The 16,222-nt window shown below is 45.1% G+C and overlaps 1 protein-coding gene across 1 annotated transcript in view; it reads left to right on the top strand.

Moving 5' to 3' along the window:
- The first annotated feature begins 2,847 nt into the window (after positions 1-2,847).
- Positions 2,848-16,222, top strand: part of KCNE2 (potassium voltage-gated channel subfamily E regulatory subunit 2) — a 33,600-nt gene continuing 20,225 nt past the window's right edge. Inside the window, exons 1-2 of the mRNA XM_054214422.1 lie at positions 2,848-3,222; positions 3,906-4,064. The gene's annotated coding sequence lies outside the window, so the exon portion shown is untranslated. The remainder of the gene's footprint in view (positions 3,223-3,905; positions 4,065-16,222) is intronic.

Below are 16,222 nucleotides of genomic sequence, written 5' to 3'. Positions count from 1 at the left end.
ATCTGTAATTCATGGATACTATATTGCTTTACGCTATCAGGGAAATCAAACTTTTATGAAAGAACTAGTTGCTGCCTCTCTACTTGCATTTAACTACACTTCCCAAAAATACCAGAATGGATTTAAAAAACTGTTCTTTCACATTGGAGTTTATGCCCACTAGCTTGAACTGTTTTATTATGGAACCATTATGGAGGTGAGAAGGTGCTGCAGGAAAAAAGCACCGAGCCACAGTTTTTGAAAAGAAAATGTTGAGACTTTCTTCAGGGTATACACATTTGACATTGTATAATGCCAGATAGTGGTTTCCAAATGACATCTTATGTAACTCCTGAGTCAAATAAGATAACAAAAATGTCTGTGTTGCAGTCAAATAACCATAACTAAAAACTCTCTGAACATTATACTTATATACTTATTGCTAAACCAGTAAGGACAATTACAAATTACAAAGTAGAAAATGTTTGAACATTCATTACCATATTTCTGCTATCAAGGCAAACCGCACATTCCTCTTAGACACATGCCAAATGTGAGGCTTTAAAGAAAATGTTTCTTGAGTTCTTCGAGTATAAGGAGGATCTGAGTGATTTTCTTAATTGGTCGGATTGTTTGGTGCTAATCTGAACAGATTTTCTTCTCTCTTAAAAGGAAATACATCGAACTCTGGACTAAGACCAAACACAGAAAATTTCAGGCTACACAGTAACATGAAGCGGGGTGGGGGAATTGTAAGTGACAAGTGGGTTATATTGGAAGTTCCATCTTGGTTTCAACAATAGGACTGGTATCTTGATACTTGCATTTAAGAAATGTGGATTTCCACATACTAACCATCTTTCATGAATTACTGCAGATCTGACAAATTTGAGTTATTGTGCTCCTCCTGGGAGATTTTTCAAGCCAATTGTAACAACAGATTATATGAAACAGCTGGGCAAACAGAATGAGGACCCAGTTCATTGGCATTTGATGAATTAATAAAAACAGGCACAATACAAATTTCAGCAATAGCTAGCAATTCTCCAGGAGAATAGGAACGAAAAAGAAAAGAGCAGGAATCAAATTACAGCAGCTGTTTGGCCAACAGGTTGGGGGTAACTATTTCTTCATGGCTAAGGCTTGGAAAACTCTTCAAAGATTCCCTGGAAAAAGATGCACTCCTTGTATCTCGTGCAGACGATAACTGAAGCACAGTGCTTAAATACATTTCTGACTGTTCTTTTGAGGAAAAGCCAGTGAAAGAGAGAAACGTTGCACATCAGATTGTCTGCTAATACAGGGACAGAGAACAGGCTTGGGTGTCTCGCTGGGAATGAGTGGCTGTAGGGACAGCAATCCTTTTGCTGTTACCTTTACGGTTCCAGTGGCAAGAGGAGGGCTTTGAGAACCAATGTATATGACTATCTGAAAAAATGGAGAGAGGTATTTTGCAACAGCTATAGCACTCATCGTGCTAGCATTTTCTATAGTGGATCACACAGCTGTTCCCATGTACGAGAATACCTTTACAGGGGACGACCCAAGGAACTGTATGAAAATGAAACATCAGGAGAAGGAGCTGAACAACCAGTAATGAAGTTTCAGGACTAGATGGCTTAGACCCTAGAGTACAAAGGGAAACCAAGTGGAAACAGTTGAACCGATGCTTACAATGTGCTCTCTGTCACATTGCCTGTCACATCAGCCACCACACCTGGTGGAATAAAGAACCACCATAACTGTGATTTCTGAAAAGCTTTTGATGAGGCCACTCAGCACAGGCTGTTAAATAAACAACTGAGTCATTGGATTCAATGGAAAGAGGGAAAAATGAAGATAACTCATCGGTGGGATCCCACTGGGATGTCAGCTGGGACCGGTGCTGCTCATTAGACTTATCAGTGACCACTTGTGAAATTTCACAGTCATTCCTAGACAAACAGTACAAAAATCATGTACGGCTTTACACGGTCTGAAGTGAACTGCAAAGAATTTCAGAAGGCACTAACAATACTGCAGGACCAAGTGATAAAATGGCATACGAAGTACAATATTCACACATGCAAGCTAATACGGGGGGAAAAAACCACCCTAGCTATGAACAGAATGGGGATCTAACTGAGCTACGGCTACTCAGAAAATTGGTCTGGGAGTCACTGGATAATTCCCTGAAAAGCCAGCTCAGTGTTCAGTGATGGTCAAAAAGAGAGAAAGACAGGTAGCAATGACTAGAAATGAACTAAAACAAAAAATTAAATAGCTTATGCCTCTGTTCAAATCCATTATGTGCCGTTCTGGTTACCGCAGCTAGAAAAAGATAGAAGGGAGGGAAATAAAGCTGATGAGAAATATAGAATGGTTTCTGTAGCAGAAGAGACTAATAGGTTGGAAAAGAGATGAATGGTAATATAGGTCCATAAAATCATGAAGAATGAGGAACAGGGAAGAATTACTCATTGTTTCTGGTAATAACAGAAGTAAGGAGAAGCTAATAAACATATCAGGCAGAGGTTTTAAAACAGACCAAAGGAACGACTTTTTAATTCAATCTGTAATTAAGTCACGAAACTCTTAATCGTAACATATTATGGAGGCCAAAGGTTTAAATCAGTGAGAAGACAGATTAGACAAATTCATGTAGGATAGGTTTGTTTGTAACTTACAAACACTGGATACAGCCTCCAGCCCAAATGGTAAATCACTGATTGCCAGAAATGCAGAAGTGTGTCAGGGGAAGAACTGTGTTATATGCCCTGTTTCTTACACTCTTTCCACAGATGAACCTCTGACCCCGTTGGAGGCAGCAAGCTGTTTGGATCCAGCAAAACATATCTATTCGGTTTGAATTCAACTTGGTGTAAGAAGAGAAGTGGTTGGCGTAAGAGACTTTTAGAAGGTGGTATTTTCCTTCTCCAGCTCTTGCCAACCTCTATTTGACCTTCTGTATAAATTAGTTGGAAGATATGCACAACTGAAGCAGGAAATTAATGACTGTTTCAGTAGCTGCAGGTAATCCAAATCTCTACCCTCCTGGCGTATCACTCGCTCCATGCCAGAGAGACCTTCTGGGAGGGGAACTCTGAACAATGTGTGCGTCACAAAAAGTAGCTGCAAGTCATGAGCAAACATTCTCAGTTTCTTGGGAAGGGATCCTTTCCCAAGGCTACCCTCACGCTGTGGATATCTAATGGGGAGGTGGAGCTTGAGCCCTATGCTTTGCAAACCGGCAGCATTTGAAAGGTAGGTGTTTGAAAGGAAGGTTCAGGTCAATCCCTGAGGCAAAAGTGTCTTTCTTTAGGACTCAGCTGTTGTTTAAGCGGTTGCGTATGTGTCTGCAGGTTTGATGGATTCCCTCTTTGATCAACTTAGAACAGGCAAACCTATATCCATAACCTGTGTCCTGGGCTGCATAGCAGGGAAGCTCACTGCTCTGCCGCCTGTGGCTTGCATGAAATCGGCATGGAGTGAACTGGAGCAATAATCACAGTCTTTTACCAGTTTTGGTATTGGACAAGTTGAACATTGACTAAAGGTTCATCTAATTACCTTACAAGCAATACATATGGAGACCTTGCAAATGGAGAAGGGATTGTAATTGAACCCCTCTGTTAGGACAAATATAGCTTGTCATTGCAACGATGGAGGTAGTCTTCATGACAGTGAGACTGGCATTAAGACCTCCTCAGAGATTTAACTGCAATGTGTATCTATTACATACAAGATTTTCTGATAATATCTGCTTATTCTGTCATTTGTCTTTGCACCAGAGAAATGGCTACGTCCACAAGAAGCTCTACCTCAGCCTGGGGTAACGCAGATTATTAGCTGCTAGATGCTAAAGAATCCTTAAGGAATCACAATAATGAGGTTGAATGATGACTGGAGGTTTTGTGTTTGTTTCTGTTTGTTTCTGCTTTCTACAGCACTGGGGAGATCTTATCCTAACACCGGACATATCCTCGTTCTCTGACAGTGTTGCCATTACACTGAATGCCATTACTATAGTCTCCAGGGCTTAAATGCCTAAAGACTACAGAGAAAAACCTTGGAATTTCTGGTAATTTGCTAAAATGCTTCTAAAGGTAAGAGGATATGTTTGACTGATAATATCAGAGACTTTCTTCAAACAGGCATGTTTTTGCAATGGCAATGCAAGCTTCTCCATGGCCCCTGAGTATGTTCAGCTCTGACCCAGAGCAGTCCAGAGTACTGCATTGCCCATGACATTTTAAGGCAGAAGGCTTACCAGAAGAAATCATTAAAGGCTCAACTCAGTCTCCTGCAATAGGATACATTATCATTATTACCTAGATGGTAACAGTATGTGAAGATGTACAGAGTGCTGTACAGGACTTGAGGCAATTAACTTCAAGCTATTGGCTCTTTTGAACTCTGACCTTCAGCTCTTTTAGTCAGGAGTCATTTTCAGGACTGACCTGGAATAGTTTTTATTTGGTATCTCAGTGGGATAGCACACCATCTCCCACCAGCAAACACTCTGAATAATTTAGATGTTCCACACCCACACAACAGGGATTTTCAAGCCAAGTTTTCAATGGATCTTGAACATATTACTTTTTTTGAGGAAAATGTGCTTTATATTTTTCACTAGATGTAATAGACTTACATTTTTTAACTCAAGACTTCCTTAGACAAGTCTTTCCTCACCAAAGTAAAATGACCTATTGTGATCTACTTGATGGGACTCAGTTGTGACATTGTCCAATTCTCAGTGTGGATTTATCTAGGATAGAAAACATTAGTTGTCCCTGGAGTCTGAATTCAGTTGACAATAAACACTCCATTCAAATATCCACAAGATTTTTTTCAACAGGGAAAAGCCCAATAAATTCTCAGCTGTTCAAAATGTGTAAGAATATGTAATAAAATACTGCATAAAGGTATTGGTTGAAAACCCAAGTATTCAGTTATCATGCAGAATGTCAATCAAGGATTTTCCACGGGGACTCTGCTAAACTGTTTGGCTGGTTTACTGAATAGTAGTCAAATATTTCAGTCCTTGAGCCTTTTCTAAAGTTATTTTAACAGATTAAATCGGAATAAGGGGAGCTATTAATTTTTCAATCATATGATCTTATATTTACTCTTGTAATCAAACCAGTTTCTCCCCCCCTCAGTTTTAGTAAAGAAATGTGAATCTCATACTCTGCCTACAGTTAAAAGAAAAATTAAATTACCATGAGTTTACTTTATGCGGAATTGTTTAATCAGAATGCAGAGTTCCACTAATCATCTTTAAATATAGTCACTGTAAGCCAAACATTGACCTTAGGTTAAAAGATCTTTATGGCTTACTTAATGGACACCCATTTATAGAGCACCATAAAGAATTCTAAATCGGGTAGATGCAGGGCAAAATGAGATGATCAGAAATGCAGCAATGAACCACCACAACCATTGTCATGCCTTGGAAATGGCATTTTAAATTGCACCAGCTGTAGAGCCACTGAAAGTCTAACAAAAATGGTGGGAAAGAAGCAGGAAAATAATGATTCTGGGCTCCGGGACAGAGGCAATTTCCAGAAGGTAAACATGTAGTGCATTCCATATGGACCTCAAACCTTTATATTTCCAACACGCTCTTCTGGCCATCAACGTGAGGTGGATGTGTGAAGATAAAGATGCATGGGCAAAGACATCTGCCTGTCTTTGTCTTCTTGATTTTTCTTCTTGTGGTAGTAGCAGTGTCAGTGACAATTCTCAAAGGCACAAACAGAAGTTCAGCTGCATAGCTATCAAAACAAATGAAAGGGAATTAAATGCTTGCTTGCCAGTCGTAGCGCTGAAAATCTCCCCAGAAGATGCTAGCATATCATGGCTACTGTGATTTTATTTCCCTTTGCTCATGGTACGTGTAGTATCAGTATAATTTTAACTCTATGGTAGGTAAAACAGTAGTGATTGTCAGTACTAACAATGTAGTAGTTGTAGTAAAGACGGATCGCCATCCAGAGGGACCTGGACAGGCTTGAGAGGTGGGCCTGTGTGAAGCTCATGAAGTTCAACCAGGCCGAGTGCAAGGTCCTGCACCTGGGTCATGGCAATCCCAGGCACAAATACAGGTCGGGCAGAGAATGACTTGAGAGCAGCCCTGAGGAGAAGGACTTGAGGGTGCTGGTGGATGAGAAGTTCAACTTGAGCAGGCAATGCATGCTTGCAGCCGAGAAAGCCAACCGCATCCTGGGCTGCATCAAAAGAAGCATGGCCAGTAGATCGATGGAGGTGATTCTGTCCCTCTACTCTGCTCTCGTGAGACCCCACCTGGAGTCCTGTGTCCAGCTCTGGAGTCCTCAGGACAAGAAGGAAATGGACCTGTTGGAGTGGGTCCAGTGGAGGGCCACGAAGATGATGAGAGGGCTGGAGCACCTCTCCTGTGAGGACAGGCTGAGAGAGTTGGGTTTGTTCAGCCTGGAGAAGAGGAGGCTCCGGGGAGAGCTTATAGCAGCCTTCCAGTACCTGAAGGGGCCTACAGGAAGGATGGGAAGGGACTCTTTATCAGGGAGGGGAGCAATAGGACAAGGGATAACAGTTTTAAACTAAAAGAGGGTAGATTTAGGTTAGATATTAGGAAGAAATTCTTTCCTGTGAGGGTGGTGAGGCACTGGAACAGGTTGCCCAGAGAAGCTGTGGATGGCCCATCCCTGGAGGTGTTCAAGGCCAGGCAGGATGGGGCTTTGCGCAACCTGGTCTAGTGGGAGGTGTCCCTGCCCATGGCAGGGGGGTTGGAACTAGATCATCTTTAAGGTCCCTTCCAAACGGAACCATTCTGTGATTCTATGATTCTATGATTTAAGTAAGACTCTGAGCAGCACATACAGTTTCACTGGATGTGACGGCAAGTGAGCAAACTTGGCTCTATTTCCACTGCCGTTCCTTATGATTACCTGTGCAAGTCACTTCAGTGACATGCAATTGGCATCATGAATCACTGTGTCAGAAGCAGGGCCTACTTTTTTTTTTCTTACCTGCTAGAAGGATACCCATTATAATCTTAAAGCTCATACATTATCACATGTAGTTTTTACAATAAATGTAGACACTTGAAAAATCAAGCTTTCCTTGCCTTGTAGTCTGTTTGCAACAACAAACTCCTTTCCCTGCCCTGTTCTGTTTTCGTTTTGCTCTCAATTTAATGCTCCCTGAGTCTTGTTTAGCTAACATTTCTGAGAATTGGAGGCAGAGGTGGGTTGGCATTTTCCTGGGCTCAGAAATGGCTGAGCTAACCAGCGAATGAATGCGGGCCAGATAGCCTCAGAAGAACTTTAGTGTTGACGGGCCAAAGTTGATGTGCTGCATCCCAGCAGTCCCCTGCAGCTGGGCTCACAGGAAACTAGCATTTAAATTCTCATCTGGGTTCAGTCAAATCATTATAAGCTGTATTAGTTCTTCACTGTTTTATCTTTCAGTGCAGTAGCCAACAACTCTTCTAGGTTCAGACAGGCTCCTTGGGGAAGCTCATGTTGCAGCACTGAAACTAAGCTGAAACCCTCTATCTGTCTGTCTGTCTTTCCAGTCCTAAACCAAGATATTTATATCCCGAGCCTCACTGAAGCAGAGCGCTGTGCCGAATTTCATGGATCCCACAAACTTGCATGGATGTGAGTAGGCAGAATTTGGCCTTGACCAACAAACTGTGAAGCTGAATCAGCCCTTTTTCCTTCCAGTCCTTCACAACTTTGTCCACGGGATGGCTTCTGCTGTTCTGCTCCTCATCCAGCCAGCACGGCTTTCCTGAGGCCTTGGGGTGTTATCCACTTGTGGAAACAAGGGGCCAAGCTCCTTGAGGGGCTTAGGGAATGCAAATGTGAAGTTGGCAGCTAGTCAGGACACCAGAGTGTCCCAAGAGAGGGAAAAGGTATGAGACAAGCTATATATAGTATCTGACCCTCATTTCTCTTCTGTACAGCCAGCCCACTGACCGGAAGGACAATGACCTGTTGTAGTCACACTCAACTGTGAGGCAAGATCTCCTTGGCCTTTTCAAAGGAAAAGACATGCATCTTAAACACAGGTGAAGACTAGAGGCAAAAATGTCAGCTGCTGCTGGCTATTATTATCCCCTGCTATGCTCTGGGAACCAGGAGAAAAGGTCTTTGCACCACTGAAATGGCAGGCACCCTGTACGAAGGGAGCAGCATCAACCCTGAAAGAAAATACAGGGACTGCAGATGGGAAAAGATCATCCTGAACTAGACTCTGGTAAGAGAGAGAAATCCATGCAGAAGAGTATGATTAGCCCAGAAAATGTCAGGGTGTGCACGTATGGAGTAAATGCGTCAAAAGGGATGCATCCTGGCGACAGGGTCTCATCTTCCCAGGGAACTGAAGGAGGAAGGAGTGGAAATGGTCAATTGTAAATGCAGATGCCGAAGTGACCCTTCTCTTTTTCCCCATGTCCCATCCTTCTGCTACAATGGGACCCAGGCCAGCAATGACTTGTGCCATCGTTGCACAGCGGAGTCCTTCCTGTGCAGGTCACTCAAGAAAATCAGATATGCCGGGAAGAGAGGGTAGAGGGATTAGTGACAGGACAGAGACCCAAACCTCTCCTGGCTTCCCCAAACCTCACCGTCCCCATCCTGGGTGTGGTGGCATGCAGTTTGAACGGCTGCACTGATGTACACCCACCTCAAGGGGCTGAAGCATAGGCTGAAGGCTTGAGAGTGTCTGAACAGGTGAGACTTCTGTGTTAGCAGATTTCACGCCATGGAAAGATGTGGAAACCAAAGGCAGAACAAAAGAGGCCAGAGGGACCTGCTGTAGGGATGGTTTCAAATCTGATGGCTTTTGGGATCCATAAAGTGCAGAGGAAAATTGCAAACCCAGTTAAAATAGGAAGAAAGAGCTGTAAGTGACAGGGTGAGAAGGAGAGAAGATCATCTGGATCTCAGAGAACATTGACATCCCATGTGTCTGATAAAGACAGTGAGGAACTGTAGCAAATGGGGAACTCTCTGATCCCTGACGACCCTGCTACATTTTTGGAGCACACTGCCACTTTCATCATACAGGCTGTAAGGTTACTCCTTTCTGGAAATACCAGATGTCTGGGACTAGGGAAGGCTTAGGCAGAGACAGCCCCTCCATGTTTCTCTGTGGTTTTCTCATTCCTGACTCTCTTGATTTATTTACTCCCATATATCTCTTCTTTCCTACTCCTATCTCTCTTTTTTTATGCCCCTGTATTGTACATGTTCTCTTTTTCCTTCCTGGGCTCAGATTTTCCTACCTTGCTCAGAGCTTAGAGCCCAGGTTCCTACAGCAATGAGTGCCGTCATTTTAACAGGTTATGTTGATACTTGTCTTGCTGAAGAAACCATCAAGAAATTATGATCTTGAAATGCCTCACAGTTTCATTTAGAAACCAGAAGATGTTACCCCGCCTTCCTTTGCTTCAAAGTTTTTCCAGCATTCGAACGAGGAACAGAAGTCAGTAATGGTAACACGCTGGTTGGTAACGTCGACAATCAGGGCATTGTCTGTTAGATGTGGTCAGTGTCCTGACTTCCACCAGAAAGCAGCGCTAGGATCTATCTGCTCACATGCAGATATTGACAATGTAGGCATTTCCAGCAGGACTAGTCACCCTGCATACCCTTCATAGTCAATAAAGACAAATAAGCACTTGCAGAGCACATTTCATCTTATCCTAAATCAATCGTCTCCTTTAGGCCGGATGAGTCACACCCTAAAAACACTTGTTTTGTTCTTGCCTACTGTGAGCAGTTTAACGCAGGTGTCCATACTGTATTAACTAAAACTAACAGGACCCATCTCCCCATGTTGCTGTCTCAAGTACAAACCCAGAATGGTTGGCACCAAGTATCTCTTCAGCTACTGATCGTAAGGCAACTCATGCTGTGAAGTAAAAAATATTGCAAAATTGGAAAGGACAACTAACAGCGGAGTCAGGAGTGCTCAGCCCAACGGAAGAAAAAGTTACTAAGTTCAGCTCCGCACCTAAGAGGGATTTGCAATTTGAAATAGCATTTTTGTCATCGCTTGTGGATCTCTGTGGTCCTTCTCCATCCTTTCTCTCCCCCCTTTCTCTGACCTTCAGTGAAGGAGTGCATAGGGAAGGGCAAACTAACACATTTCAGAGAGAATAATTTAAAAAAAAAAGCCATGAAGCAGAGAGCTAACAAGAAGAAAGAAAGTCTCTCAGAAAGGTGGAAGGGGGAGCACTTCTCCTCAGACAACACTTTTCTCTGGAAGGGCCATCTCTGTGAGTCTCATCAGGGACCTTGGCTGAGAGGTACAGGAGACTTTCTTTTAAACTTTTCAGCTCGGCCTCAGATAGTAGGGTAATTTTATCTTAACATTGGCACTCTACAGAGTTCCCTATGGAATATCTTGAAGCTACACAAACACAAATCCTCGAGAAACAGTATTTAGTTTTTTGAAGACAATTGAAATATTTTTAAGACCAACCACTGTTTTGGCCCAGGGTATGCACTTTCTGCATGGCAATCTCCAATTTGTACCAGATGCAAAGGCAAAGATATTTACTACACATACCCCAAACTGCACAAATTCCTTTGTCTTTGTGTTCAGTTAACCTCAACTTCCATTCCGCATAACTTACTTCACCTCAACTATGTTTCTTGGAATAACATTGAATTTTGGTCAGTTCATTATTGGCTTTGTTTGTCTTCGGTGCACTGTGCGTTACAGGGTTGGCTTGAAACACGAAACACTGCGGAGAAGGAATCCAATATGGTAATACAATCATTTGCCTACTATTGCAGGAATAGTTTCCATTATGGCCCCTATTTTTCACACTCTTCTAACTTTCCAAAACACTCACCTTTGGAGATGCAGTTTTCCATGGTTGGTGTTTGCCTGGAGGTTAAATTTGCCTGTGTGAGTGCAAGTTTTAGCAAAGACGTCTAGTCACTTTTACATTATGGGAGAGTGGAAAAACCCTCTACATTTTTTCCAGCTTGGGAAGAAAAATGTCTAACCACATTTCTAAGAAGGGCCACAGCAAATCTGCTGAGGGTTGAAATTTGACAGGAACAATCAGTGGAGAGCCCAATCATACGTTACGGACCCTGCATTTTGAACTCATCTCTATGTCTTCCGGTGTCTATAGGGGGCTATTTGTGTTCAACAGCCTGCAGGATCACAGCACAGACGACCAGTCACACCAACTGCTAGCAACCAATTTGTGTCCCTTTTTTCCCACGTAGGCACAACATTAGGAGCTGTATTAACAGCTCTGTCCCCAGCCGTCTGGAAATGTCACAGGTAAACTTCTAATCGTGTTAACTCAGTCTCGTGGTATGTGTGTAATAACCTTCTGTGTAAAGCAGTTCATCCAGTTGAACAAGGAGAACTGATTGGTATTAAAAGAGCTTGTAACTTTCTTCTGTCATTTATTTTCTTTTTCCTACTTAAAACATCTATCTGATCTGTGTGAAGCACTTGGAGCTGGCTTGTAGTAGTTTATGAATCCTAGATGAAGTCTGGCTATAGAGATAATTATTGTGTAGCTACATCTGGTTATTGGATTATTACCTGCATGAGTAACTTGTCTTAGTTTAATAGCCAAACCATTAAGAAAAAGAAGAAGGAGAGAAATACAATAGTTCCACAGGAGCAACTTCTTAGCTGACATATCAGGAACTCTTAAGAAATAATGCCTGAGCTACAAGCTGTGAAGAGGCTATATCCACACAGTGTGCATGTCAAAAAACCCAGGAAGATCATCATTGTTGTCGAAAGGGCAGGCTGCAGCCACAGAGATCTCGTTGACTGACACTGTGCAGTTGTAGGTGAGATATACATGCAGTTTTTTTCATACTTTTGGGGAGGCAGACATGCGTGGAGAATATTCGAAGATTTAAAATTAAGTATCACGCTTCTAGTGCAGAGAATACACTTGTAGGTCACCTCCTTTAATGATCAGCCATAAGCAATTAGTTGGAAGTTAGCTTCCTGTACCAGTGGAAGTGCTAAGAAGTTGTAGCTAGGAGCTCTGGTAGGAGGCTTGACAGTAGGCATGTGCTTGGTGAGATTAGAGAGGGGAAGGGCCAAAGGTGGTCCTGCAGCCATGAAACCATGTGCTTTCAGTAAGGGTAAGTCGTTTCAGCAGTAATTCCAGAGCAGGAGCAGTGAATGAAAGAACGTAGGTCTCTCTGGCTGAAACTGCGCTGCTCTTTGAGGTGCTCCAGGGAAGGACTAGAGCACCCTATCTGTCTCCCTCTATGGCAAAGCATAGTGTATGGCATTCCTCCCGCAAATCCCCACAGCACTTCCGGCAAGGCCCCCTTAATACTTATCCTCAGTCCTGACTTATCTGCCCCATGCACATCCTTTTTAGCTGACCAAGCTTGAGTGCGAGGCTAGACTAGATGACTTCCTGAGGTCACCTCCAACCTGAATTATCCTGTGATCCCATGACCACATTGCAGAGCAGGCCTGCTGTCTGATTTTGTCGTGCAGTTCGGAAAGGGGAGAGATGCAGCCACATCCATGTGGCACAGTAGGTCACTGCAGCGTGGACAGTGTCATTGTTGGAGGTCAGCAGGGCTGTACACTGGTTGGATTACTCTTCTGTTACCACTGTCCAGGACATGGCAAAGCATCTCCTCCTTTTTGAGCTCATAGGCAGGATGCGTGTTGCCCTATGATGTCCCCTAAATATGGCAATCACAAAAGGTTTGGTTGTACCCGGCCTCTCTGATCACCACAGGTGGCTCTTGCTCACCCTGGTCAGAAGTGCCGACTGTGTGTGTCGTGCCTGTGCTTCCTGGAAGTCCTCCACCTGCCGCCTATGCCAAATGTTTAGTCTTTTGACTGTTGACACGAGATAGCAGTCTCCACAATGTGATTATCTCCACTTTCATCTTTATCAGTGCTGTGTGACCCTCCGCAGCTTCCACCCAGATGACCATGGGGAGTTCAGTCACATCCTGAGCTCCTGCCAAATCTGTCTTCGGGTGCCTGAGAGCTGCCTGGGACATCAGTTAAGCACAAGACCTGGTGCATCTTCCTCACCAGCCTGCCTGAGGGGTGAGCAGCTGTTCTACTCAACCAGAGACAGGGATGGGACATCACAGGGATGCTTTGCCCTTCAGGATGGACAGAGATAAGGACCTTCCTACAGGTCAACGAGTCCAGAGAAAGGCATGTGTTGTAAAAATACTTGCTGGTTGTTGTCAAGTGTAAAGCCTCTTCCTGTGGTCAAGGGCCAGCAATCTGCATTGGCCTCACATAGAGAAGTTTCTGGTGAGAAGTCATTCCTGAAAGCCAGCTCACATTATATCGCACATCTGGAACCAGTGGCTCCATGGGGGGAGTGCAATCCCAGGGAAGAAATGCAGGCTGGTCAGTCCTATTCCCTCTACACCTCCCCTTACACCAGGGACCAGCTCATAGCAGTAAGAAACTAACTCCAGCTCCAAGTATTGTAGTCCAGGCTTGGTATGGGGAGGGAGAAGGTGGAGAGAGGACTGAGAGCAGCAACAGACTTGCCACAGAGATCCCCCCACCCTGCACACACCATGCAGGTCTTGCTTAATCAGAAGGGAAGGGGCCAAGGCAGCTCACATGAGGCACCATGCAGAGAAAACAGCTCCTCATTGATCACTGGGGCAATGTGCAGTCCTGGAGGTCATTCATATTCACTGTACCCAGAAGAGATGGGTCACGATACCGAGAGAAAGGCTGGGAGCATAATCACAAGCCACATGCTGGCCTGGCCTTTTTTCTTAAAGAAACTGTAAGTCAGACCTCAGATCCCTCTGCCAGCTATTCACGGCAGCGACTCCAGGCTAAGGGCTATTTGCTCTTCCGCTTGCTAAAGCCTGTGGTATCAGAGCCTGTAAAAGAAGGTGCGTGAGGGATCCCTCCCTAAAGATGATAAAAATCAAGAGGACCGAGAAAAAATAGAGCTGAAACGGGGTCCCAGGGTGCTCAGTTACCCAGCTGGTCCCATTTCAAGGAGCTCCCTGACCGTGATGGTCTGATTGCCTCTCGTTTAAGGGCTCAGCCTTGATGTTGAAGACATAGGGTTGAGCCTCCTACCACTTTGCCTGACTGACTTCCTGCAGCCGTGGGCATGGGCATTCAAGAAGCATGCTGTTGGACTGACCTGATCAAAGCAGAAAGAGGCTGATCTGCGGGGCAGTGGGGTGACCTGAAAGAAGAAATCCCGTTGGTTTTAGCAGCTAGAGCCCACTCCTTGCCTTCTACTGGGAAGGACTCTCAGTGCTGCTGTTCAGCTTTTCGCAGGCATTTTCTGTGATATCTGTCCTCCGGCTCTGTATGGTCACTGTGCAGGTTCTGCATGGTCACTGTGCAGGCTCAGTTGCTGCACAAGGTACCACTTGATCCCAGAACTGCTTGATCTCCCTAATTTACTCCATGGCCTCCCTAACGCAGTTGCAGACCTTCTGGGGGGTCAAGCTTTTGCCTGGTGGTCTTCTGGGGAGAGTAGGACATGGGGTTTCTCCACAATTCGGGCCCGGATGCACGTGTACTGCCCACAGTGAGCAGACTGTGCCATTGGTGGTAAAACTGCGTGAGGCGACTTGCCTGCACCTGGTGAAGGAGGCTAGGACAGCTATGGTTTTCCTGAGAAAGACAATCTTTTCCACTAGGATGGCACATGCAGGGCAAGAGTCCATTGCTATGTCTTTAAGCCCATGTGGTAAAGGAGGGAGTGAACATTTGTGTTTAGATCTGATCCCAGGAGCTTATCCTCTGGCTTTCCACTTATGCAGCTAGGGCTGCAGGGCTGTGTCCCATAGCTCTCTCTTGGGCTCTTCCACCATGATCCATCAACATAAAATTACGTTGTTTTAAAACCAGACTCACCAGTTCCCTTCTTTTGCTGCTTAGGGTGTATTCTTGGGGGTCATCCTGGGTAACGGGAGTTCCTGGCTAGTTATTCTGAAGCAATAAAAATGACATCATTAACAGGTGACTTCATAGCAGAAGAGTCCTTGATGCTAAATGGACTGACTGACGGAAGGGCTGGTGGTGTGACCTTGGTAGGTGGAGGCATGGCATGGGCGCCTAACTGAGCTAGGGCTGGTGGTCTGGCCCTAAAGGCCATGAAGCAATGATCCTAGCCAAAGGGTGACTATCACTGCCAGGCTGATGGTGCATCCATAGCAAGATGGGGCCCACTGTCAGCTTGATGTGCTTACATGTCACTGCCATCCTCTCTGATGAGAGCTGTGGGTTTCCCTTCAAATCTGCTGCAACCTGGTGGCTGGTCAGGAGTTACCTTTCTCTTACACAAGGGCTTTCCTGTCTGTGGGCTTCCTGAAAGTCTTTATTCTTGAGGCAGAAGTATCTTTCCCCATCTCAAGTGGTTGCTCCTGCTCTTGGTCTTGAAGGCATGCTTTAACTTTTTTCCCCTTTGTCTGGCACTGCCCTCCAATTTGCATTTCCCTCAGCAGCCAGTCTGGCCAGGGATGTCTGTGTATCCCATGGGCGCTGCAGCTCCGCTCTGTGAAATCACGACCCTGCATGTATTTCTTTCCCCTGTTCCCCTCTACCTTTCCTCCCCATTTAGTGAGGACTATGGGGACCTCATCTTGCCCCAGCGCCCCACCCTCAGGTGTCAGGTGGTTGGCCCGCCTGGCTGCAGAGATGTAGATGAGAGGACCCCGTGTCTTACCTGCAGTGCCCGGCTTTTGAAGAGAGATGCTGTGTTTGAAGGAACAAGGCAGGTGTCATTGCCCACATCGCTCTGCCCTTCCGGACATGTGTTGGCAAACTCTGGTGTTCCAAAGGTGCAGTTGCCATGTGCATGCCCGGTCACACAGATATGGAGGTGCCCTACAGGTTGCTGTAGTAGGCTGAGTGCTTCTGAAATGCCAATTCCCGTATATACTGGGCTGGTCTCGGGTGTGTGCACTTGGTGAGCTCGGGGAGGCTGCTTGCTCCCACCCTGCAGGGGCAGCCGAACAGGGCACAACAGGCACAGCTTGATGGCAACGTGGGAGTGGCTTCATCTTCATCCCTCAGCCAGGGAGGTGTTATGTTTAAGGGCAGGGGGAAACAAATCCCCACATTGTGACCTTATCGCATGAGGTTTGGGGGTGGATGGTCCAGCCGGGTGAACCTAGACAGACAGGAGCCTAATCGGGTTCAGGTCTGCTATGAGCCTCTGCGCCGGCTTGGCAGTCGGCTCGCTTGTCCGCCTGTGAAATGGGGCTAGTGATGCTTACCTTTGTTTTTGGGAAGTTTCAGGTCTCAGCAC

This window comes from Rissa tridactyla, chromosome 1 (assembly GCF_028500815.1).
Source record: "Rissa tridactyla isolate bRisTri1 chromosome 1, bRisTri1.patW.cur.20221130, whole genome shotgun sequence".
NCBI classification, from domain to species: domain Eukaryota; kingdom Metazoa; phylum Chordata; class Aves; order Charadriiformes; family Laridae; genus Rissa; species Rissa tridactyla.
The sequence above is the reverse complement of the archived record's forward strand: the minus strand, read 5'-3'. Positions and strand labels throughout refer to the sequence as shown.